Consider the following 24,802-nt stretch of genomic DNA (forward strand, 5'->3'; position numbering starts at 1 on the left):
TTAGAATCATCAAGAATTTTAATAAGTGTGAAGGCAAGTAAAGAAAAAAAGATGCTTTTCATGTCTTTGATTAGATTGACTAAATTAAGAGCTTCTTAGCTGTTTGGCAGATAAACATTCTTTTAAGCTAAAAACAATGTAATTCTCAGTAGTCTCTAAGTGTATTCAAAGTGTTCCTTTCAAGGACTGGATTATAGCTGGAGGATTAATGTAGCTTTTTCTTGTTCCCCTTTGTCAGCATTATTGAGGATAAGAAACAGAAAATGATGAATTAGATGCTAGTCTGAAGATAGATGACAATGGGTCTTTCAGAAACATAATGTTTCAGTGACTGGCTTCATAGAAACAGCAAGCACAGCAGATTATGGCTAAGTTCATAATTATACTGTACGGTTTCTTAATACTGCCCTATTATTGTTTACACACACACACACACACACACACACACACACACACACACATATATATATATATATATATATATATATATATATATATATATATATATATGTGTGTGTATGTATTGTGAAGCCCGGGGCACGTACAGCCGCCCCACCCCTACACAGACAGGCAGGACACAGGTTCACCACACAACACACACATTTATTCTTCCCCACAATATACAAACAAGGGCAACAATGCTCACATAGTCCTTCCACCTCCAGTCCTTCACACAGGCTTTGCCATTCTTCCTACTGACTCTGACCATTGAATACTGGCAGCTGGCCTCCTTTAACAGGACACCTGAAATGACTCCATGTGTCCAATGACCTTCTTCTGGCCACAGTTCCGGGTGTGGCGGAAGTGCTGCCAAAGAGGGCTAGGCAAATGTCCAGGTCCCTCCTGGCAGTCACCACAAGCCCCAGCTGGTTGAGCTTCCATGCCAAGGGGGCTGCCCTCTGTCGGTCCTTGGAAGAGAATGTCCTGAAAAGCTCTCTTCCCTGGTCCTTCCATTATCAGCGCTTCCCAGCCGGGTAAGGGCCCCAGCCGTCCACTGCAGTATCTACTCTATATACAGTGGAACCTCGGGTCACGAACGTCTTGGATCACGTACAAATCGGGTTATGACCAAAAAGTTTGCCAAACTTTTGCATCTGTTCACGACCATACACTCGGGTGATGAACAAGCCAGTTTCCCTTCCGGTTCGTGCGCGCCGATGATTTGTGCACGTGTCCAGTCTCTCCCTGTGCATTCCCTGTGCAGCAAGAGAGAGAGAGAGAGAGGGCTGGCTGCATAAGGCCGAGAAGGCAGTTAAAGTATGCACCGGGCTTGTTTTTAAAGAGACTGATTCGAGCATTGTTTTAACCTCGTTGTATTTAATGAAGACTTTTTTCTATTGGATTTTAACCTCCACTTCACTTCTGTTTACAGCAATTGGTTCGTAGCGTGCATTTTTGCAATGTTACTTTTCTTGGTTGTTTATTAAATTATGGATTTTTCAAATGTTCATGTTTTTCCCTGTGCTTAAAACTCATTAAAAAAAAAAGTGTTTACTGCGAGTGGTTTGTAAGGCTATAGTGTGAATTCTTGCAATGTTACTTTTCTCTGTTCAAGGTTTTCTGAGTGTTATTCAATGTTTTTACATTTAGTTTACTATTACGCTGTGCATTCTATGGTATAATTAACTATTTTTGTGCTTAAAAATCTTTAAAAAATATATTTACATACAGTTCGTACGGTCTGGAACGGATTAATTGTACAGTGGAACCTTGGTTTGTGAGCATAATTCATTCCAGAAACGTGCTCACAGTCCAAAGCACTTGTGTATCAAAGCGAACTTACCCATAAGAAATAATGGAAACTCAGATGATTCATTCCACAACCCAAAACTATTCATATAAAAATGATTAATACAAAATATAAAGTAAAAATACATAAAACAAATTAACCTGCACTTTGCCTTTGAAAAGAATCATGACTGGTGTGAGTGAGTTTCTAAACTCTTGTGGGATTCCATCCAACGGGACGACACGCGGAAGAGCGTCCCAAAGCAATCACAGTCACCCAGCGCTGTAGCAGTTTGCTGTATCGCGGATATGCTATAAGCGCCTGCTGTCAATGGGTGATACAAGGAACATTATAAATGCGCAGGGCACAGTACTACTTGGCCACGACCCTGCCTGACTGCTGTGTCTGTGTACAGGAGAGTGGCAGATCCCGCTACAATAAATAACCGCACTGTTGCTGTTTCAAGATGAATAAAGCTGGTGTTGCTAATGTACTGAGACTCAGCTTCGTGTTTTGGGGTGCAAGACGGGGACTCGCACGTCACAGCACACACACACACACACGCACACATACACACACAGACTCACAATGCTGTAGTAAACAGTATACGCTCGTACAGATGTTGACTATATGAGTGAGGCACGCTGACTCAGTCGGAGAATAGGAAACGATTGCCCGCAATCCGGCAGCGAGAGAGAGAGAGAGAGAAGAACCATCAGCTCAGTTGTGATCACATGACACTCAGCAGACAAAGTGTATACATACTACTAGTATTGCAAGTCCTCGCTCGTTTATTAAGTCAAAATTTATTAAAAATTTTAGCTCATCTTGCAAAACACTCGTAAACCAAGTTACTTGCAAACTGAGGTTTCACTGTATTTACATACAATCCTATGGGGGAAATTACTTTGGGTCACGACCAAATCGGGTTACGACCAGAGTTTTGGAATGAATTACAGTCGTGACCCAAGGTTCCACTGTATATAAAATCCTAAGCCTAAAACTGCAACAATTTTGTGCAACGTTTTTATGTGACGTTTTTTGTCACGCTTTAAAGCGGGCTTATTTTAAAACCTACATATATGTGTTTGGTATAATTCTTTTCAGAATTTATTGACTTTTAATGTGATGTTGTGAGATTTTCAGATTCTTATTCCGTTTTTAAATTATAAACTAAAATATCAAGAAAGTTGTGGTTTTTATTTTTGATCAAGTAAACTTTCTTTCACAGGAACAAACTATTAAAAAAAATTATCTGTTCATAACACCAATGTTTGTATTTAGATGATCGAGTTACGATGACCCATTGCATACCACTTTAGTTTTCACGTGATTTTTCCTGTTATTTAAATGAGTCATTTTTTTTAAGTTCATTTATCTATAAGAATGTCAGTTAAAACGAATGGATCACTTATTTAGTCTCTTATAAATACTCATCGAGCATAGTGGACCTCAGTTTAACGGGAATACTCCAATCAGTAAGAGAGTAAATATTTTATTCTCATTTCATGATTTTTACTCTGTTAAATAATAATTATTTTTTCTTTAACATATTTATAGAATTTCATGATTTTGACTCCAATAATTTATAGATTCACATTTATAGATTCTACTAATATTTTGGCCACAATTGGGGGTTGGGCGCCGAAGGTGCCAAGGGGGCTTGCCCCCTAGTATATATATATATAGAGAGAGAGAGAGAGATAGATAGATAGATAGATACATGTCCGTATTCCTTATTTTCATTTTATTGTACTGTAATTTGGTGAGGAAATAGTCTTATCTTACCATCATTATTTAAATATTCTTGTGTTCTTGATAATTAATATTTGTAAAATAGGAGAATCCTTAATTTGTGTCTTTGTTAGTTTTATTTAACTGATAAGTCACTGGGCTCCTAAAACTGTGTTTTGAATCTTATGTGGTTTTGCAGAAGCATTGACTGATGGCTTTGCATTTAGTTTCTGTTAACCCTTTATTCTTCAGCTATGCACGTTGATGACAGGATTAGGAGCTGAGTTATCACAGACCATCAACAGCATGGATTTCCCAGTCATGTACCTTAGCCACAAGCTGCTTTTAAAAGAGAGGCATTGGCAGTCAAGAGGTTGATGGTGCAGACATGGTGCTCTTTGTTAGGGAGGCAATTTGATGTGACCACAGTCCATGCTGTGCCAAGGATACCAATTTTTGGGTCTCAAGGTACTGTAATTCCTTTGCTTTGCAAGCATTACCTCCATGGACACAAGATTTTCTTTTCCTGAGTGCATAGCCTGGAAAGATTGATGAGGAGGTGGAAAATTTGCTCCATTCCCTAAAATACCCAAGGACTATAAAATAGTAGAGCAGATAAATATTAATTTACCCTTTTCAAAGAAGAAAGATTACTGCCTGAAAGGATGCTGCAGGCATTCTAATTAGATAATAAATGCCTTTAAGACCTGTTGTGACAGAGGGATACCCATTCTTCTTACTGAGGACTACAAAAAACAGAACCAGAAGTCCTAAATCAATCTGTGATATTGGGCATTGGTTTACTAAGTAAGGAGCAGCTGAAAATGCAATGCACTATACAGTATGCGTACACCATACCTTCAGTATGTCTTGTTCTCTGTTTTATATGACATATATCCATTCACTCTTTGCACCTGGGCTAAACAAATTCGGGAAATACTCACCTGTGTTCTTCTAAACACCTCACCTGTGCTCTTCTAGATTATGTCATTCTGATACCCGAGTTTTCATATATTTATTAAAATCCTGAGTGTCTGTTTAACCCCACTCACCCAGCAGTGTCCTTTACAGGTGTTTTGACATTGAGTTATGAATTAATATAATAATGCCCACAATGTGATGAGTGCAGTGAACATGTGGGTCAAAGAATAACACAAAGGGTCTTTTGGCCTAGGATTATAAGTCTTGGGATATTCAATGGCCAGGTGTATTGTAAGTCAAGCACATGCTTCAAAATCTAGATTTCCATCAACATAAGACATCATTTTCTGATTTACCTGAACATTTTGTCTCAATCACCTCTCTTTAAGATTCCAGCCAACAGCTATGGACCCATCTACAGGCGCAAGTGCTTTGTTCTTTATAAAAGTCAGTGAGGACATTTTTAATGAAGGAGAAGCAAGTATACTTTTTCAGTTTGTTACTCTTTATCTTCTCTTCACTCTAATGCTCTCTGTTTTCTTATTAATTTCTTTTATATTTAAACGTAGAAAATATATTGCGGTTGATGTTTAGAAAACATACAATGTATATGATTATACTTATACATTTCATTTACTTTTGTTTTTCATAATGATATTTCAGTAGTATAATCTTCTCATATTGTAGTTTTGAATATGATATTGTCTGTATCAGAACAGGAAAATTTTGTTCCTTTTTTATTCTTATAATTACAGCACCTAAAAAAATGAACTGTAAGTTAACATAGTTAGTACTTGGATGAATGTTGATGGCTTTCTTGATGTTTTCATAAGATTTTTCTATACATAATGGTATGGATGATAAACTTATCTGTGTTAACATTTCACCTACAATTTATTCTAGCATTTAAATAAGTTTTATGTGAGTAGGATGCCTGGATTGTTCAGTATGCCCTTTGGAATACCAACACATCAAAACTAACACACCAGTTCCTTTGCATTTGCCTTAGTAGTAATAGCTTGCATGGAAAAGCCTGCATTGCAAAGTCCACAACAACCAATGCGTACTCAAAACTCAGTATGTCCTCTGGCTGACTTCTCTAGCAACATTTTGATATCCATGGCAACCTTTTCAAATGCAACTTGAAAGGTTGGCAGGAGATTTAGCTGAGGTGTTTCTGGGCCACCCCATGACTTGACATTCAATGTATGACAAGCAATATTGCTCTACTTTTTCTACCTCTAAGAGTCGTTCTTCTGATTTTCACTCTTTCCATGCATTGTTTGATTGTCATTGTTCAACTGGTTTGCTTTAAAATTTTGGACAGTGGGACACCAGTTTGTCTCTCTTTGCTGAGGATTTACCCTAAAAAATTAAGGATATAACTGAAACTCAAAGGCCAAAAAGCAATATCTTTTATGTTGTTATGGTGTTCAGGTCATGCTTCTAATCACTTTGCTTTCTCTTTGTCCATAACTGCTCCATCTTCAGTGGTGTATCCTATACTGTACCTCTCCCTATATCTGATGCTGGTAGGGTCACTGACAGGTCAGTGAAGTTTACTGCTCCATCTCACAGCGTAGGATCTCCTTTATGCAGTGTAAAATGATAATCAGGACCTATTGTTTGAATTCACTTGCAAGTTCTATTAACACCCATGCCATCCTATCAAGTGTTTGAATTGTGAGCACTAGGAGGACACTCATCTACCCGGACTAAATAGCAAGGATTTGGTCTGAGAAGCTAGGAATATTGGTTTTGTTGATTTTCAGAGTTCATTTAGCAGAGTTGGATTCCTTTATCACATCAGATGTCTCAAAGGTATGTATGTTTCCACTATGATGCCTGGTGCAGTGACAACCTGTAAAGGTTTTATAAGGTGAGTTTTCACACTTGTTTAAGTTAAAGTTTTACTTCAGTGACTTCAGCAATCACACCTCAGAGTGTTGAGAGAAGAATAAATTAACACAGCAATGGAGTTCTCAAGGAAGTTTCAGGCATCTTTGCTATTACTTCTTCTTGACCATCCCATTCAGTATGTGAAATACAAAACAGTTTTATTGAGGTAAAAAATGTTTTCTGTTTATGAAAAAAACTGTCTTGGGAGACACATTGTGTCTTTTAAATAATATGCTTTTGCTTAATATTGTGAAGGTCACTTTCAGTAGCAGCTTACTATTTTAGTAGCTGTTGTCATCTTGAATTATGGCTATTATGAGCATTTTCTATTAGGGCGGATGGCTGGGAGGCCTCTATAATGGGATGACTAGGAGAGAGAGAGAGCTTAGGACATTATCTCCCCTGCAGTAGCCCCCTGGGCCTCTACAAGACTGTAGACTCCCACAGGGCTTCATGAACATTGGAGTTTGGTACAGCCCTGTTAGGTCCCGTGGGTGCCACAAGGGAGTGCTCTAGGAAATGCTGAGTCTTTTACCGCAGCACTTCCGCCACACCCGAAGTGCTGCTGGAAGGAGACTACAGGACACCTGGAGCACTTCCAGATGCTCTATAGAAGGAGCCACCTCACTTCATTCGGAGAGCCAGAGTAGGGAGGAAGGGAGACAAAGCGAGGTGGAAGGAAGGAAAGGAAAGAAAAGAGAGAAGAATAAGTGAGTTGTGTGCTGTTTATTGTACTGGTGAGCTGTGCTGAGCAGGTGGGAACAGAGGGAAAGCGTTATGCACAAGAAATAATGAAACAAGTGTGTGCTGAACTTGCATGCTGTGTCTGTCTGTGTCAGGTTTGGGAGATGTGCACCCCCTACAGGTCACATTGTCTTATACCGTATGAGAGTTAATTGCTGCATGGCAGCTTGTGTTGAGGTTGTGCTGTCCCGGCATAATCTCTAGGTCCTTTGACAGAAAACAGAAAATATGCTCAGTTGCAGTCATGGATGCCTGTCCTTTTCAAAGAAATCAAGGACTTTAGAATGAAGTGGAATCAGGTAGCCACAGGAAGGCAGTTTTGCCTGAGAGACGTGAATCTTGAAGATTGCCAATATAAATATTAAGCATTAATATTGATAAGGTGGTCTCTTGGGGGGGCGGCACGGTGGCGCAGTGGGTAGCGCTGCTGCCTCGCAGTTGGGAGACCTGGGGACCTGGGTTCGCTTCCTGGGTCCTCCCTGCGTGGAGTTTGCATGTTCTCCCCGTGTCTGCGTGGGTTTCCTCCGGGCACTCCGATTTCCTCCCACAGTCCAAAGACATGCAGGTTAGGTGGATTGGCGATTCTAAATTGGCCCTAGTGTGTGCTTGGTGTGTGGGTGTGTTTGTGTGTGTCCTGCAGTGGGTTGGCACCCTGCCCGGGATTGGTTCCTGCCCTGTGTTGGCTGGGATTGGCTCCAGCAGACCCCCGTGACCCTGTGTTCGGATTCAGCGGGTTGGAAAATGGATGGATGGATGGTCTCTTGGGGTATATCTGCCATGATATTCTTTTGAATCAATCTAGATAGATGACATCCATTTAATCTGAGAAATTTCAGCTGTGAAAGAAAGAGGAGATTAGGAGGACCAAATATGAAGGAAAGTCTTCGAGGAATATTTTGTGAATTCACCCTTTATGCAGCACCTTGTCAAAAGCCTTCTAGATATCAAGAAAAATAAATCTTTTTTATTTTGATTGTGTTGAAACCTTGATGAGTAGTGAAATAGCCTTTTCTTGCTGTTCATCATGGATTATTCCTTTTTGTGTGTTGCACATGAAAATAGTTATAAAATTATATCTTTCTCTATTTTCCTCAACATAATTATAAATTTCATGGGCCTATAGTTTGGTAGAATATACTGGTTTAGGTATTGCTTTGGGCAAACTACCACCTGTGTTTTTTTAGCTTAGAGAATAATAACAAATTTAGGAAAATAAACAAGTGTCATTGAAGAATTAGTAATATCTGTGATGGCTATGATAGGTTTTATAAGCAAATATCTAAGAACTTTACTTGCAGTGTCAGATTCTGTTGTCTTCTTGATGTTTATCTTCTGAAGTATTCACTGTATCTTATTTGATGTATCAAAATCAAATCTGCTTTTGTGTTTTTAACAGCTTTATGTAATTGTGTGACATGAGTCCACTGTTTGGCCACTGAAGGGTAGGGATAAAATTGCATCTTCTGCTTTCTTTTATAGTGGAATCATGTTGACGTCACACACCACGCAGCAGCCAGCAGATGGTAGCGCTCAGTTTGTCTTTGAGAAAGCTGCAATCACAGCCACAAAATGTCAGCAGCCATTGTAAATGTTAGAGACAACAAAACATCACAAAGATAATAAACATTCCTGACAACAGTTGAATGTACTGTATCTATTTACTTACCAAGTTATTCAGCTGCATTTTTGGGCAGTAGCTCAATGAGCTAAAAGGAAGACCAGAGTATTTACAGATTTCTTTAGACAGTCCATGTATCAGTTCATCAGTTCAGTTCAGCAGTGAACTGCCTTGGACATTGTGGAGCAACATGCAGCAAAGCTTTACATTAAGTGTCTCGTTTACTCAGGAATTACAGGTTAAACTACAGTGTAATTAGCCATTAGTACACTTTACATACTGTATAACTCATGCTACAATGTAAAAAAGTCAATATTCCTCATCCTTATATAATTTACCTCTTTTAGAATTGGGGCAGTTGGAGTATTATTGCACTATATTTTGTTGTTTGTACTGCTTACATAAACACATTGGTTTTCTCTGTAATTTATTAATATTGTTATACTTGTAGCATTCCACATTAATGGTATGGTATGATCTACTATTGATTATTCCCTGCTTTGCTGCTGTTACAGTTGTTATGTCCTCAGCTGATATCATGGGAATTATACTATTACATTTGTTTTTCTGTTTCATGTTTTCTTACAAGTGAAACTTGTAGATATGCTGATAATATATTGATTCTTCTTTAGAATGTGTGGTTGTCTAATCCTAAATCAATCTTATATTTCAAACCAAGAAATCCTGACCTTTTAAAAAAAGTAATATGCAAACCTGGGGAGATATCGAAGCACTGGATGCTCCGTGAAAGCAAGACTATTCCAAAAGACAGAAGATACACCTGGTTAGAGATGGTGAAGCAAAAGGCTTTTCAGAGCTTCACACAAGAGCAGGCAGCAGCAAATTATGCTTCTTTTCTTGGGCCTGCAAGAAGGTAATTTAGATGAGATGGCAAATGCAATGCCATAGAGGTTTAGGTCCATCCACTACAAACAAACAAACTTGCCCCCGAGTACGGAAAGATCTGTTGTACTCTGGGTGGTGAGAGGTGCATTCACTACACTGTGACAGATGTGTTCTTTGTAGCCAATTAGAAGATAAAATATTAACATTATAATAAGTTAAACCTTCATCATATTCAGTAACATTGGCTTGTGTACTGGTACTGTATGTCTTTTTTGGAAAACAGCACCACTAGCACTAACTTTATATTTTGGTGCCATACTTGTGTCAGTGCAAAAAGTTACAGTTAGAGGAATATTTAACAACAAATTTCCCATTTTCCCTATGGAGAAGACACTTTGAAAAGAAAGCAGACTTTGTAGCCTTACAATCAGGGAGTGAAAATTCACACCGTATGCAGACTTACTTTAGTTGAATTATTCAAATGATTGCTTTAACAACATTTCTCAGGAAATCAGTTGTTGGTATTTGTGACCCCAGAGTAAATAAAACCACCGCAATTTGTCACTTTGAGGTGAAAATGTGTTGCTAGGGACGGGTTTGTCACAATTAATTGTCCCATTCTAAGCTCCATATCCATATATCTCTTATTACCGAAAACTGTCTGGAGAAGCAGAAATTCACTGGTCAGAAAGCACTTCATACTTATTGCATTCACTGATCATGATGATCTTGTAAATGTTGGAACCCAAGGCAAGCTAAAGCTTGCAGAGTGGGTTGATTTTTCTTTCTTTATAGTAGACCAGGCTGGCTGGTTAGATATTGTTGCTACCTCACAACTCTAGAAGCCTGCATTTGTGACCTAGTCATGCACTACCATGGACTTTTGCATCTTCTACCTGTGATGGTAAACTGGATACTCTAATTTTCCCTCCACATCTCAAACACATTTGTGTTAGGTCAATTGCTGTGCTCTGCGAGGCTCCTGCCTGATACCTGATTCTTCTGAATACAGTTTGTGTAGGAAATAAGGGGGTTGGTGCTTTTTTACATTACTCTGACAATCAACCAAAAGATGGTGTTTCAAACTTATACATTTCTTTAAAGGAATATTCCATTCAAAAATTATATTTTGTATATTACTTACCAAATGTGGTTTGTAGTATTGATTTGGAAAAATTTTTAACGTTGTGTTTTCATGGAGAACAGAGAATGGGTGTTAATGGTGACCAACACTGGACAACAGCAAATATTATCAAAAACGTTAATGAAAAATTAAAAATCTTGCATTACTTATGTAGCCTAATCCACATGTCAAGTCATCCAGTTATATGTTCACAGCTTGCAAATGCATGTATACTTTGCTAAAATATTGTTTAATACAGTAAATAAGATCACAAACACCCCTAACTTTCATTGGTCAAGAGCCTTGTCTTCAATTCAAAAAATCTTTCCCATGTACTGCCAATTATGGGAGAGCTTTGAAGAGTTCTTTTGGCCAGTAATTATTTAATCCCATTGGACTTTTGGGTTTCATGTTTCAGGTATAATTTGTAGGAGAACATTTAAAACAGTTATTAAAGGATAGGTTGACTATTTTTGAAGTCAAAGTTATTTCTTCACAAACATGGTATATATGCATTTGCCACATAAAATTGTGTTCAAAAGTTAAGCACTTTCTATTCATTTAAAAAAATATCTTGCCCACACTAGTGTTTTACAATGAAGGGATAGGGCTTGGAGGAAATATTTAAAAACTTACCAAATACTTCCAATTTTCAAGCCAAGACAGTTGTTCAGTATTGATCCGTGCTTTCCATGTTTCTGACACATATATGGGACAACAAAAGGGATTTGGAAATAATAATTTTATCACATATTCCTGGCACATTTTTTTTTGAATACATATACCAGATATTGTAACAACTGTGACTCTCCAACTAAGAATTTGACAAATTTCAAATCATATTCCATAGTCTGATATTACAAAATCTAAGTTGTACAAAGAAATAATTCACCTTTTTATGCCATTTGCCACTTAACACCTAAATTTAGTTGAAGAACTGGCTGTTACAATACAAGCACCTTCAAGGCGGAGTGTAGATTTTTTTACAACAGCCCAGCACTCTATTGTGGTACTGATAGCAGTTGAAATTTATGGTGTCCTAGCAGTTAATCATAATAGGAAGGAAATGCTTCATTGTGTGTCTCCATCACTGGCCACACGGGCAGCATCTTTCTCACTTTTGGTTTCATCTAAAATCAGGAAATTTCTCTGTTTCAGTCATGATAACAAAATAAAATTAAAGTATGAAAAATTATTAAAGAATTTTCTTTGGCATACAAGAAAACGGTGTCTGGGATAATGAAGTCAGTTTAGCACAAAACATAATTATTTTATCAATAAGTATTAAATTTAATTTACACTGTAAATGATAAACTTCAACACATGTAGAAAGGAGTGTGGCCATCAGTATTTTATGGCATAACAATATAATAACCCTAAAACAATTTTTATACTGTTTTGCTCTATTAAAGTCAGCTGATACAATGCAGTGACAAGGTTTTATCACATCAGTAGAGAGTCAGTCCCGAAAGCGGAAAGTGTCCCTGTGAGAAGGCAATTTAGCCTGCGTAAAGAAGGCGATGCCCTGTGGGTTTCACAGACCTCAAGTGCTGTATAATGAGCTTTAGGAAAGACCTCTTGCACTGACCCATATCTTTACTAGTCCTGCTAAGTGATGCCCTAACCTCAAGGCCTCTTAACAGCCCTTCTCACATCTCTTTTTCCATGACAGCAAGACCTTATCCCTTTGATGCTAAGATGGCTACTTTCTCAACCCGTGCAAATTCTTCTCCTAATGACTTACAACAGAAGCCCAAAAGCAATAATCCAGTCAGAACAGTGGGGGCTGACCTGTATGTGCCCAAGTTAAACAAAAAAAAATGGTTGATAACTAAGTCAGAAAAATATAAAAGCCAAAATTCTATTCCTTTTAATTTTTTTCTAGCAAAAAGGAAACATAAAATGGCTGGATATGTGTCACTTTTTAGAGAAAAGCCAAGCAAAATGACACCTTTTATTGGCTAACTAAAAAGATTACAACATGCAAGCTTTCGAGGCAACTCAGGCCCCTTTTTCAGGCAAGATGTAATACAGAAACTGGAGTTCCCTATGTTTATATACACACTCTAAATTTTAAATATTTAACATGATATTACATCCTCAGAAATGTCACTTAGCCAGTTGGTGGACATCAAAATAACTACCATTCATTATTAACACTATCTAAATCATTTTTTTTCACTGAATTCCATATTTTATGGGCAGAAATAAAACACCTGCACGGTATACACTTTTTAAATATGTTGTAGTATCTTATAATCTAAGGATAACTGAAAGATTTTGTATTGTCCATTATTAAAACTGAAACGTGTTGCAATGTCAGTAAAAACAGTGTTATATTTAGATTCAGATATCGCTGAGTATATTAGCAATGGCAGTCTAAACTATACAGCAATTGAAATTTAGCTGATACACGTACTGCATCTCTTGCTATTTCTAAGCTCTTAATATTAGTAATGTTAGGAGCTGAACAAAACCAAATTTTCCTGAAATAATTCAGAACAGCTATGTTGTTCACATAAGTATTTTATCAATGTTGGTTTTATTTATAATTTTGGTACCAGATATGGACATAGGTCAGCAAGGTGGCACAGTGGGTAGCGCTGCTGCCTCGCAGTTAGGAGACCCAGGGTCCTCCTGCATGTTCTCCCCGTGTTTGTGTGGGTTTCCTCCGGGTGCTCCGGTTTCCTCCCACAGTCCAAAGACATGCAGGTTAGGTGCATTGGCGATCCTAAATTGTCCCTGGTGTGTGTATATGTGCGTGTGCCCTGAGGTGGGCTGGCGCCCTTCCCAGGGATTTGTTTCTGCCTTGTGCCCTGTGGTGGCTGGGATTGGTTCCAGCAGACCCCCATGACCCTGTAGTTAGGATATAGCAGGTTGGATGATGGATGGATGGGTGGATATGAACATATCAACAATTGTTTTAAAGCAACTAGGTAACAAGCATTTAAGAACCTTCTTGAATATGAAAAACTTTATTTTGTCAAAGAAACGAGAATCTCAGTGACACTTCTGAATACAAAAGAAATCACCCCTGTTGAAAATGCCGAGTTCACGATAAGCAATGGCATCTGCTTCATCTTGCGTTAAAGAGTGTTATTGCAAAATCCTCTACATGCTGCACAATTCCCGCACTATAAAGTTTTACTATTGTAACAGATCTATATTAAAATATTAAATTTGAAAAATAAACCTAAAACATACCTTTTTCACAAAAATCTAATTTTTGAAAGTTTTGTGGCAAAATGAAACACATCCATAACTTAACTTAAATGAATACCCATGACCATTGGTTTAATGGCTGTCTTCCAGATTTACCCAAGTTAACTGGTTACCCCCCAAATCATTTACTCTACTCTTTGCAGTCCTTCACATCCTTTGGAGTGAGACCCATTCTTTTTTTATCATCCAACCACATCATCTTTGGCCTGCCACTGGGTCTCATCTCCTACACCTCCGTCTTGGTGCACCTCTGCCTTTCAGAGATTAAAATTCAATAAAATTATTAAAAGCATAATAATAAAGAGAAACTAAACATACTTTATGAAACATACAGCAAAGAAAGTCATGAAGATGGCATCAAGGAGTTCCACAAAAAGATAAAAGAAAAACTGTCAGGCTGTCTTTTGTTATCTCAATCGCAGTTTTAAACTGAATGCCAGCATTAACAGCAAGCACCATAGTCTAACTGTGCTTGCAGGCTGACACAGGATGTTTGATCGACAATCTTTCTACGCCAGCGATTGTAAACATTTAAACATAGCTTGTTTTATAATGAAACTCTTTAAGTGTTTTCAGTTGCTCCGTCACACTGCCTACAACCAACAACATGAAATGCATACGGAAAGACAGTTTGTCCAACAGAGAGGAAAGTATGCTGGAAAGTGAAAAAAGGAACATTTGAATAAATGAACAGGACATTCCTTACTTGGATGTTGTCATTAAGATCATTAAGCATTTAGCATCCCATCATTTTAAGCTCTTTTATAAAGATATTGTTTAGATCCAGATACTCGGTGTGTTGGCTACCTTGTCTTAAAGAAAAGATCTCACTGACTCCATGAAGAAACAGATTGTTATGGCTTAATGGTGTCATGGACATCAGCTTGACAAACATCACCCGCTAAGGGCAACTCTGGATGAAAGCGCTAACCACTTGATTGTAATACCCATGCATTCATTTTTATCATTTGAGGTGATAAAAAACAGAACAACAACTTAGGAACATTTGACTGCCATTTTTTACTTTTATTTATAAGAGAAGAAGTTATAAACAATTCAGATGACCTAAGTTTGAGAAATGATAAAACAATACTCACAGTAAAATTACAATGTGTTATATGCACTGTATGTATATATATACTGTATATGTATATAGTTATATGCAACCTATACTGTGCAATTAAATACTTATGAAGTCTTAACACCAAAAGCAATCTATTCATAAATGTAATTGTATAATTGCTCTGCAACATAATATATGTATGTGTGTGTTTCCTGCCTTGTGCTGAGTGTTGCTGAGTATTACTGGGATCGGATTCAGCTCCCTATGTCCCTAAAATTAGATTGAGTGAGTTAAATTAATGGATAGACAAAAGAATCTTAACTAAGTCATACAATTTGTTTCCCACTTCAAATATATCAAGGACAATCCATCAAGAACAATTTTACAGTTTCCCAAATACCTTGGAAGACGTTTTTAAAAGCGAGTGATTAGATGGATAGATAGATTTTTATTTGCCACCAGGGAGAAATTTGACTTTTGACAAAACTCTTTAAATAAATAAAAATAGATTCATAGGTGAGTAAATAAAATATACACAAATACTTTGGCATGAACGCCTACCAGAATAACTATTAAGCAAGAAACTTCAACAGAAAGAAAACATCTGACTTGGCTGTCCCAGTCCCAGTGAAGCATTATGCAGACATTGCTGTTGGTATAGAGGAGCCCCAGTACTGTTTCTTGACACACTTTTGCTGAAAAATTCACTGGCTGAAAGTATTCAATGTTAAGGTGTCTGAAGGACGATATGCAGCATTGTTCATAATGATGCTCAGTTTTGTATTAATTCTCTAATTCGCTACTACCTTTAGGGGGTCCAAAGTACATCCTATAACTGAGCTTGCCCTTTTAATCAGCTTGTTGATTCAGTGGGCTTCTCTTGAAGTGATGTTACCAACCCAGCACACCAGAGCGTAGAAAATGGCACTGGCCTTGACAGCATTGTAGAAGGTCTGAAGGATGTTACTTCCCGTAGTCTCCTAAGGAAAAGAGCCTGCTCTGCCCTTTGTTATATAGTTCCTCTGTGTTCCAAGGCCAGTCCCTTCTGTTATTAATGTGGATCCCCAAGTAAGTGTAGAAGTGGGCCTGAATAGGGATTGGACATACAGGCTCTTTGGTGCAGCAAAAGTCAATAACCAGGTCCTTGCTAATGTTAAGAAGCAGATAATTCTCTTTGTAAGAGCCAATCTTAGAAAGTTAAAGATTTAAGTTAAACTCATATTAGTGTTTTCTTAATTAGAATAGAATACAATTTCTTTCATAGCTATAGAATATGGTATAGCTTTTACTCCCTGTAGTTAATATGAGATAGAACTGTCTTAGCTATGTCTGTAATGCAATGTGTTTTGGAATAGGCTCATTGCTAACATGGACTGAAAGACCCATTTGCAGTATTTAAATGGAATTGGCATAAAGTTTTCTGACCGTTTAGAAATGGTTCAACTGTATGACCAAACTTAAAGAATGAAAGAAGATATATAAGCTTTAAACATAACTTTTCTTTTCTTTGCTATATCATTTTTTTCTCTATTTTTGTGTAAACTGTTTTACCTTGAATTTTTGCTAAAACTTTTAAAAATGAAGACATTTTGTCTGTGGAATCATTTCAACGTGTTATACTTTTGCCAAAATCCCATGAAGAATACTAAAGCTGCACAACTTTGGTATTTTTGGGTAAATGCAGCTACACTCTTTGTACCAAGAAACAAACTTCTCCACTGACTCCTATACTCTGTCTCATTCCCATTATCAATACAACCCATAAGTACAAAATCATCAGAGAATTTCTGCAAGTGACATGACCAGGACTTATATTTATATTCTGAGGTGTACAGAGTGAAGAGAAAAGGAGACAAGACTGTTCCTTGTGGTGCTCTAGTGTTGCTCCCATTTGTATCAGAAGCACAGTCCTTGAGTCATACAAACTGCTGTTGGCCCGACAGTTAGTCTATTATTCAGGACACCATGGGCTCATCCACCTGCATATGTCTAAGTTTTCCCCATAACAGGGATGGGTGGATATTACTGAAGGCACTGGAGAAATCATAAAACATAATTTTTACATGAGCTGGACAGTTTGACATCTGTGGCGGAGCGATGGGCGCTCAGCAGGCTCCTATCAATTATGGAGAATCCACTGCATCCACTAAACAGTATCATCTCCAGACAGAGGAGCAGCTTCAGCGACAGACTACTGTCACTGTCCTGCTCCATTGACAGACTGAGGAGATCGTTCCTCCCCCAAACTATGCGAATCTTCAATTCCACCCCAGATATGGCTGGGGGGGTTGGATGGTAAACGTTGTCTGTTTTTTACCTGCATTTTTATTACTCTTTAATTTAATATTGTTTCCTTATCAGTATGCTGCTGCTGAAGTATGTGAATTTCCCCTTGGAATTAATAAAGTATCTATCTATCTATCTATCTATCTATCTATCTATCTATCTATCTATCTATCTATCTATCTATCTATCTATCTATCTATCTATCTATCTATCTATCTATCTATCTATCTATCTATCTATCTATCTATCTATCTATCTATCTATCTATCTATCTAATCCTCACAGTTCTGCCAGCTTTGTCCAGGGGAGAATACGTCTTGTGGAGCAGATAGATAATTGCATCCTCCACTAAAAGCCACCGGACTTTATAGGGCCACTGCAGTGCTTGCTAAAGCCTAAAGTTAAGGACTGGCTAGAACTATCTAAGCGCATATTTTATTGTTACACTAACCTTGTAGGATGAGGTGAATTACGTTTCCATGTGAGCAGTGCTTAAAAAAGTAATGTCCCACCATAGTTCAGATTTTCAGTAGATGAGGTGCAGTCATTTCTGCTACTTTTTCATATGTTCACTTGTCTGATGCTTCTTTTCCTTGGGTCACCCAATTACTCCACTTAGAATGAGGTTTAGCAGTGCCCCCTGTATTTTTCTGGTTTGCTGGAGTGCAAAGTTTATATAACCTTACCAATTTTCAGAAGGAATCATATGCTGTTAGGCCCTTAACCTGTAAATTGCTCCAGAGGTGATTGTACAATGGCTGACCCTGTTCTCTGACCTCCAAAGATCATATGAAAAGACAGTTTCCCCTCTGGGATTAATAATCAGTATTTAATAATAGAAGAACTGGGAAAAACATTATGCTCCCTGAAAAGGAAAAATTGGATTAAGAGGATTTAAAAAATAGATAGAAGAGATTATTGTACCAGATTTATAACGTAAACATAAAAGGTGTCATTTTGCTTGGCTTTTCTCTAACGTAAACATGTAAAAGGTATCAAAGGTAAAGATTACTGTGGAGGGCCTTAAGCTTGATGAAATATTATTAAACCTCTGTACCATTTTTATATCAAAAATATTCACAGGAATAAAGTACCTTTTGAAAAAAAAATCATGCACATCTGTTTATTTTTATAAGGTTTATGAAATGGTTGAAAGATTCAGATCCAATTTCTTGTAAAAACAGATGTTAAAAAACAGCAGCTGCCGGGGGCAAAGCCTTAGAAAAGCGTGTACCCAAACTACTTTTTGGAACTGTCATTGATTTCTACAACTGTCTCCCCATTTGAACTATTGCATGGTTGACAGCCATATGAGCAAATGGAAATTGTCCAGGAATTGTGGAAAAAGCAACCATTTTCTCAAAAAAATTATATCCATTTGTTACGTGGCAGTTTTTTGATAAGATACAGCATTTGGTCAGAGAGTACTTAGACGTTCAGTAGCTAGAGCCAAACAGGCACAGCTTTACAACAGCAGTACTAAAATGCAGGAACTCCAGTGGAAGAATGTGTTATGGACTTGGTACCCACTAAAAGCATGAAACTGCTGTCACCCAATTGCATTTTTATGCAGCTGAGGAGAACAGTTTAGAGAAGTTATAATTTCTGCCAAAATGCAGAACAGAGTAGTGTAACCAGGAAGATGGAAAGTAGGGGGCAAGCACACTCGCAGTCAGGGACAGACAAGGGTCAGAATACTGAGAGAGAAAGCAGACAACAGCAAATGACTAATTCAAAACACAAACAAAAATCAAAGTCAAGGAAATGAAACAATGGTCCTAACATTAAAGTCTTCTGGGCAAAGTCTTAGGCTTCCTCTGTTATGTTGGCAGCTCTCAAAATTCAAAACCCAGGCTATTCTCTAAAGCTTGGCCAAAAGACTGTCGATGCGGTGTAATAGCAAAAACGCCTGACACGATCTCTAGAAGCAGAACTTTCAACCTACACAAGCCCAACAAAAAAGAGGTAAAAGGCTTTTAAATTTAAATAAACCAGACAGGGAGAGAGGAATCATCTAACCTCTGGCGCAAATGACAAAAACAACTTTTCTTTATTTATTTACAAAAATTTAAAAAAGCAAAAAAGAATAAAAAAGTATGAATAACATGCATACCTTAAACAAATAAAGGCAGATCAAAATTCAGAAAATCTAAACAAAACCAAAATTCAGTAACAAAACATCAACTAGATGAAAAGGAAATTATAGGTAGGTGAATTAAAAATTTAAGAGCTTAAAAAACATAAACAACTGTCAATGCATCAGCAGCCATCTTTCAGTTGCTTGGCTCTTAATAAAAAAATGGGGACAGTTTCCCAGCTGCCTCATCAGGGAGACTCAACATACATAGCACAAATTATCAACTGAATGGAAAAACATAATAAATACATAACCATTGTGGAATACCAGTGGTGCACCTGCTGCCACAACCCAGACACATACAGGCAGAGACACAACTGTAGCACACAACACACTTTTATTTGCACTCTTGGAGTGCTTTTTCCTTGCTCCCCAAAGCACAGCACAGTAGAAAGCACCAAACAGCACAATACACAGACCTTTTCTCTTCTCTCTCTCACTCTCTCTCTTTCCACTTCCACTCCTCCTTGCAAGCTTCGTCCACCACCTCCCGACTGTGGCTCTTTGAGTAGTGGCGGCTGACTCCTTTTATAGGACACCCGGAAGCACTCCACCTGTGGCCCCACTGCAAGCCAGGTGGGCTGCCTTCTAGCGTTCCGAGGGAGATAACGTCCTGAATAAACTCTCTCCCCTGGTCCTTCTACTATTGAGGCGTACTGGCCAGGTAAGGGCCTTAGCCATCCACCACACTATAAGTATGCAAAGTACTTCTTACATAATAAACTATAAAATGAAGAAAGGCAAAATATTTTAAAAAATATAATTTAAAAAGAAAAATGTAAAGAACAATAAAATATAGAAAGAAACTTGAGACAGGGATGAACCCTAGCTGTATAACAAAATCCTCTAATGCTAAAGACAGCAAGAGAGAATAGTGAAATCAAAGTGATCCACAACACTAATGCCTAGAGTTGTGTTCCACCATCTTATACAGGTATCCAGGATAACACAATAAGTCACGTGACCTCTGTATATGACATGTGACCTTCAAGTGCCATAGAAAATAAAAACAGTAGCTCCCTCCATGAAAACATTGCCTCAAAATGGTTGGTGGTCATCAAATGAATACAAAATGGCATTGTCAGAAAAATGAAACAATAATAAAAAAGGTCAGTAGGAACAAGACAGAATGCATGTGTGTAAAGTGTGTGTGGTCAGTGGAATGGTGAGGATGCAAAGAGTAGAGTTGGCGAAGGTGGATGAGTTTAAATACTTGGGATCAACAGTACAGAGTAATGGGGATTGTGCAGGAGAGGTGAAAAAGAGTGCAGTCAGGGTGGAATGGGTGGAGAAGAGTGTCAGGAGTGATTTGTGACAGACGGATATCAGCAAGAGTGAAAGGGAAGGTCTACAGGACGGTAGTGAGACCAGCTATGTTATATGGGTTGGAGACGGTGGCACTGACCAGAAAGCAGGAGACAGAGCTGGAGGTAGCAGAGTTAAAGATGCAAAGATTTGCACTGAGTGTGATGAGGATGGATAGGATTAGAAATGAGTACATTAGAGGGTTAGTTTAGGTTGGACAGTTTGGATACAAAGTCAGAGAGGCGAGATTGCGCTGGTTTGGATATGTGCAGAGGACAGATGCTGAATATATTGGGAGAAGGATGCTAAGGATAGAGCTGCCAGGCAAGAGAAAAAGAGGAAGGTCTAAGTGAAGGTTTATGGATGTGGTGAGAGAGGACATGCAGGTGATGGTGTAACAGAACAAGATGCAGAGGACAAAAAGTTATGGAAGAAGAAGATCTGCTGTGGTGACCCCTAATGGGAGCAGCCAAAAGAAGAAGGAGAAGAAGAATAAAAAAGAAAAATGCACAAACAAAATACATATATACAAAAGACACAAAAAAAATAGTTATTAGATTACAAGTGACGGTTGTCAAATTCCTGTATCTCTGATCTTCTAGAGATGAAAAGCCTAGAAGATTGCTTTCATCCATGGTATTCTTCTAAGATGGTCCCAAATTATAGGGATACAATTTTAAGTTATATCAATTGTAGCCGCAAATATTGTGGGAGAAAATCAAGTTTTAACTTATCTAATGTTTTGGAAAACATGAATTGACCTGGGGTAATGGTCAAGGAGCACCATTATGACATCTAACAGCACAAAGGGATGTTGAGGATAAGCTATAGATGGAAAAATGCTTACTGTGGGTGGCAACCTCAACCAATTTGAATCTTGCCATAATGCCACATACATACCTAAGCAAATTAGGTAAACACTAGAACATTAGAATAGACTAAATGGAGAACAAACTGCATCCAGTTTTCCAGATGAGACCTCACTGCTTTGTTATGCAAGGAAGAACCCAAAAATTCCAGGAATTGTTATAAAAAATCTTTATTATAAAACTTTTTATATATTCCTTTTTAGACATCATCTGAATAATCTACTTTAGTTGTAAAATACTTGTTCCAGTGCTTCTCCCATTCCCATTAACATTTCCTGTACTCATCTTTTATTACCCTGTCTATCGCCTCCCATGTTTTTTTCTTTTATTTCTACCAAGAAAGCAAAACTTGTTCCCTTTAGTCTCAATTTTAATTTTGGAAACAAAATGAAGTCCAGTGTTCAAGATCAAGTGAATGAATACAAGGGGTGCAACAACCACATTGTTTTTAACTGATAATGAGGTATGTGTAGGTGCTCTATCATAGTGCAAAATGCAGTTTCCAGATGTTCCAGATGTACTTCAGTGTAATGTCACTGATTAACAGTCTGTTCACAGGGAACAAATATTTTATGAACAAGTCCATCAATGTTGAAAAAGTTGATCATCATTGTTTGCTTGAAGAAAACAAATCACCAGTCACTTGCACGATTGTAGAATACATGTAAATGCCAGAAATGCACACTTTATCAGCTCAGCTCAATGTGACTTGGTAAAATTATTAGTCTCTTAATCCTGGACCTCATGTATAATGCTGTGCATAGAATTCATTCTAAAACATTGTGTATGGAAATGTTCGTACACACAAAAAAATTCAGATGCATACACTGTACATAAGCAAAGTTCTACGCACTTTCCTTTTATAAATCCCAATCAAGATGAATTTTAACGCACATGTACGCTCCTACAGCCCCACCCTGACTCCTCCCAGAATTGCACCTATTTGAATATGCAAATAAATATAAAATCCCTTTCTGTTCAGTGTTTTGTTAAAAGACAATGGCAAAAGCATATAGAAAAAAGAAGAACTTCAGCAAATACGGAATGGAGGTCCTGTTCAGTGAAGTGTAGGCAAGGAAAAACATACTATTTTGTGGCTTAAGCAGTGGTATAAGCAACAAAAGGAAATTGAAGGTGTGGTACAGTGTGGCAGAGGCACTCGAAAGATCAAGTTCAGAAAGTCGCACAGTGCCTGAAATAAAAAAAAAGTGATCACAAACCAATGTTGATGTGAAAAGGAGAGTTGCAGCCCACTGTCTGAAGGAAAAGGTCTATGTCGAAATTAAAGTCGAAATGCCAACTTTAATTTTCAAAATTTCCACTTTAATCTAGTAGTTTATTTTGTCATTAAAGTATAATGTTGTAAACCTCATCTTAAAATCGAGTTTAATTTACTAGAGTTTCTCAAACTCCATCGTAACTAAAGTAGCATGTTAAATGCTTTGTATTCTAAGAGTTCCCTGACCCATTCGTTAATCGCTACATACACCGACAGGAGTGCTCAGGCAGTGATCGCCACACAGAATTCATTACATTCATGATATTACAGCTCTCTGATCATTTTAGAATACTAAGATGTATACTTGATATTATTTTCATGATGAAATGCATTAAAGCATTTATTAAACATGTTGGGGCATGGTGGTGCAGCAGTAGTGATGAGATGGTACCCCATCCAGAGATTGTTCCTACCTCACATACAATGCTTTCTAGGATGGGTGTGACCCTAGATGGAATCATTTATTGCAGCACTGCTGTCTCTGTCAAATGTACCAACCCCCTATTCCTTTCCTTCCGTTTTCTTTCTCCATGTAACCAGTCACCACACAATAAGCACTTGTAATAAATGTAAAACCAGCTGTAAGTTTAGAATGCTGATTCTTTAAAACTTTTAAGGAACATTGAAAAAATCTTTGTTATACATGTTTACATCCATCAATCTATCCATCCAGGATCGCGCCAGTCCCAGCAAGCTTGAGCGTGAAGCAGGAACAATCCCTGGATGGGGCATCTGCTCATTGCAGTGTGAATAAAATCACATACATACATCAGTATTGTCAATCCTAGTACTCTAACAGCAAACAGCTCAAAGAAGGTAGCTCTTGGAAATCTAAATTGACTTAGAATCCAGTCATCATCATGGGACAAGAAGTCAGTACGATTCTTCCATTTGCAATGTCTTCTAGCAACACTAAAGCAGCCATGGTAGTTGGAATAGCTTGGCCATTCTATACACCATTACATAGTATAGAATGATTACAATCAAGTGAATTAAATGTGTAAACAATATGCAATTAAATTCACTGTATTTGATAAAGACCACATGATGAATGTGAAACTAAAAAAAAAAAGGAGACCACACATAAACAGTAACACTGCTTTGACACTGGGTGCCGCCCATTTGCAAAATCAAGCAGAAACATGTGTACGTGTGATCTGAGGCTGCTGTGAAAATATTCATGTACTTATGCCAAGTTTAGCTTTTATACATCTCAAAGTGAGCATGGAAACGGGCATATGGACCATTTACACATGAGGCCCCTGGTCCTGGAGCACTACTGCAGCTGCAGGTTTTCATTCTAACATTTTCTTAATTTGTTACCAGTTTTTTGCTGCTAATTAACTTCTTTTCCCTTTAATTTAATTGCCTTGTTTTTTAAGATTAAGTCCTCTGAATGTCTTTTTGTTCATTAAACTTGTCATTTAATCCCATGGCTTGTTAGTACTCTCAGTTGATATCCTTTTTTTCTAAGAATGCTGTCAAAATATTTTGTGGACCTCAACAGCTTAGCATGAAACTGAAACCTTCACCTTTTTTTATTTTCAAATATCGAATGATGGACACATGTTGCTGCTCAATGTTGGCTTGTTTTCTATTTCATTATTGTTTGGCTTCTCTTTAAGTAAAAAGAAATATTTTAGGGGTCTAAGTCTTAATCAGCAAGTCAATTAAAATGAAGGAAAAAGAAGTTAATTAGCAGTAAAAAGTGTTCACTAATTAAGAAACGTTCTAGAATGAACACCTGCAGCCTCAGTGGCCCTCCAGGACCGGAGTTAGAGACCCACATTCTAGAGACCAAGGGGGCTTAAGTTCAGTCCTGGAAGGAAAAAGCAGCTTGTTTTTTGCTCCAGTCTAGTTGATTAATTAGATGCTAATCTTTGCAGTTTACAGAACATATTTAATTTTATGGCTTGTTAGTGTTTTCGCTCAGCCCCATCAGCTTATTCCAATACTTTCCATATGAGGATATCAAATTGTTGCTTGAGGATTAATTGATTCTAATTAAGACATTGGAACAAAAACAT

Source organism: Erpetoichthys calabaricus, chromosome 7 (assembly GCF_900747795.2).
Source record: "Erpetoichthys calabaricus chromosome 7, fErpCal1.3, whole genome shotgun sequence".
Taxonomy (NCBI): domain Eukaryota; kingdom Metazoa; phylum Chordata; class Cladistia; order Polypteriformes; family Polypteridae; genus Erpetoichthys; species Erpetoichthys calabaricus.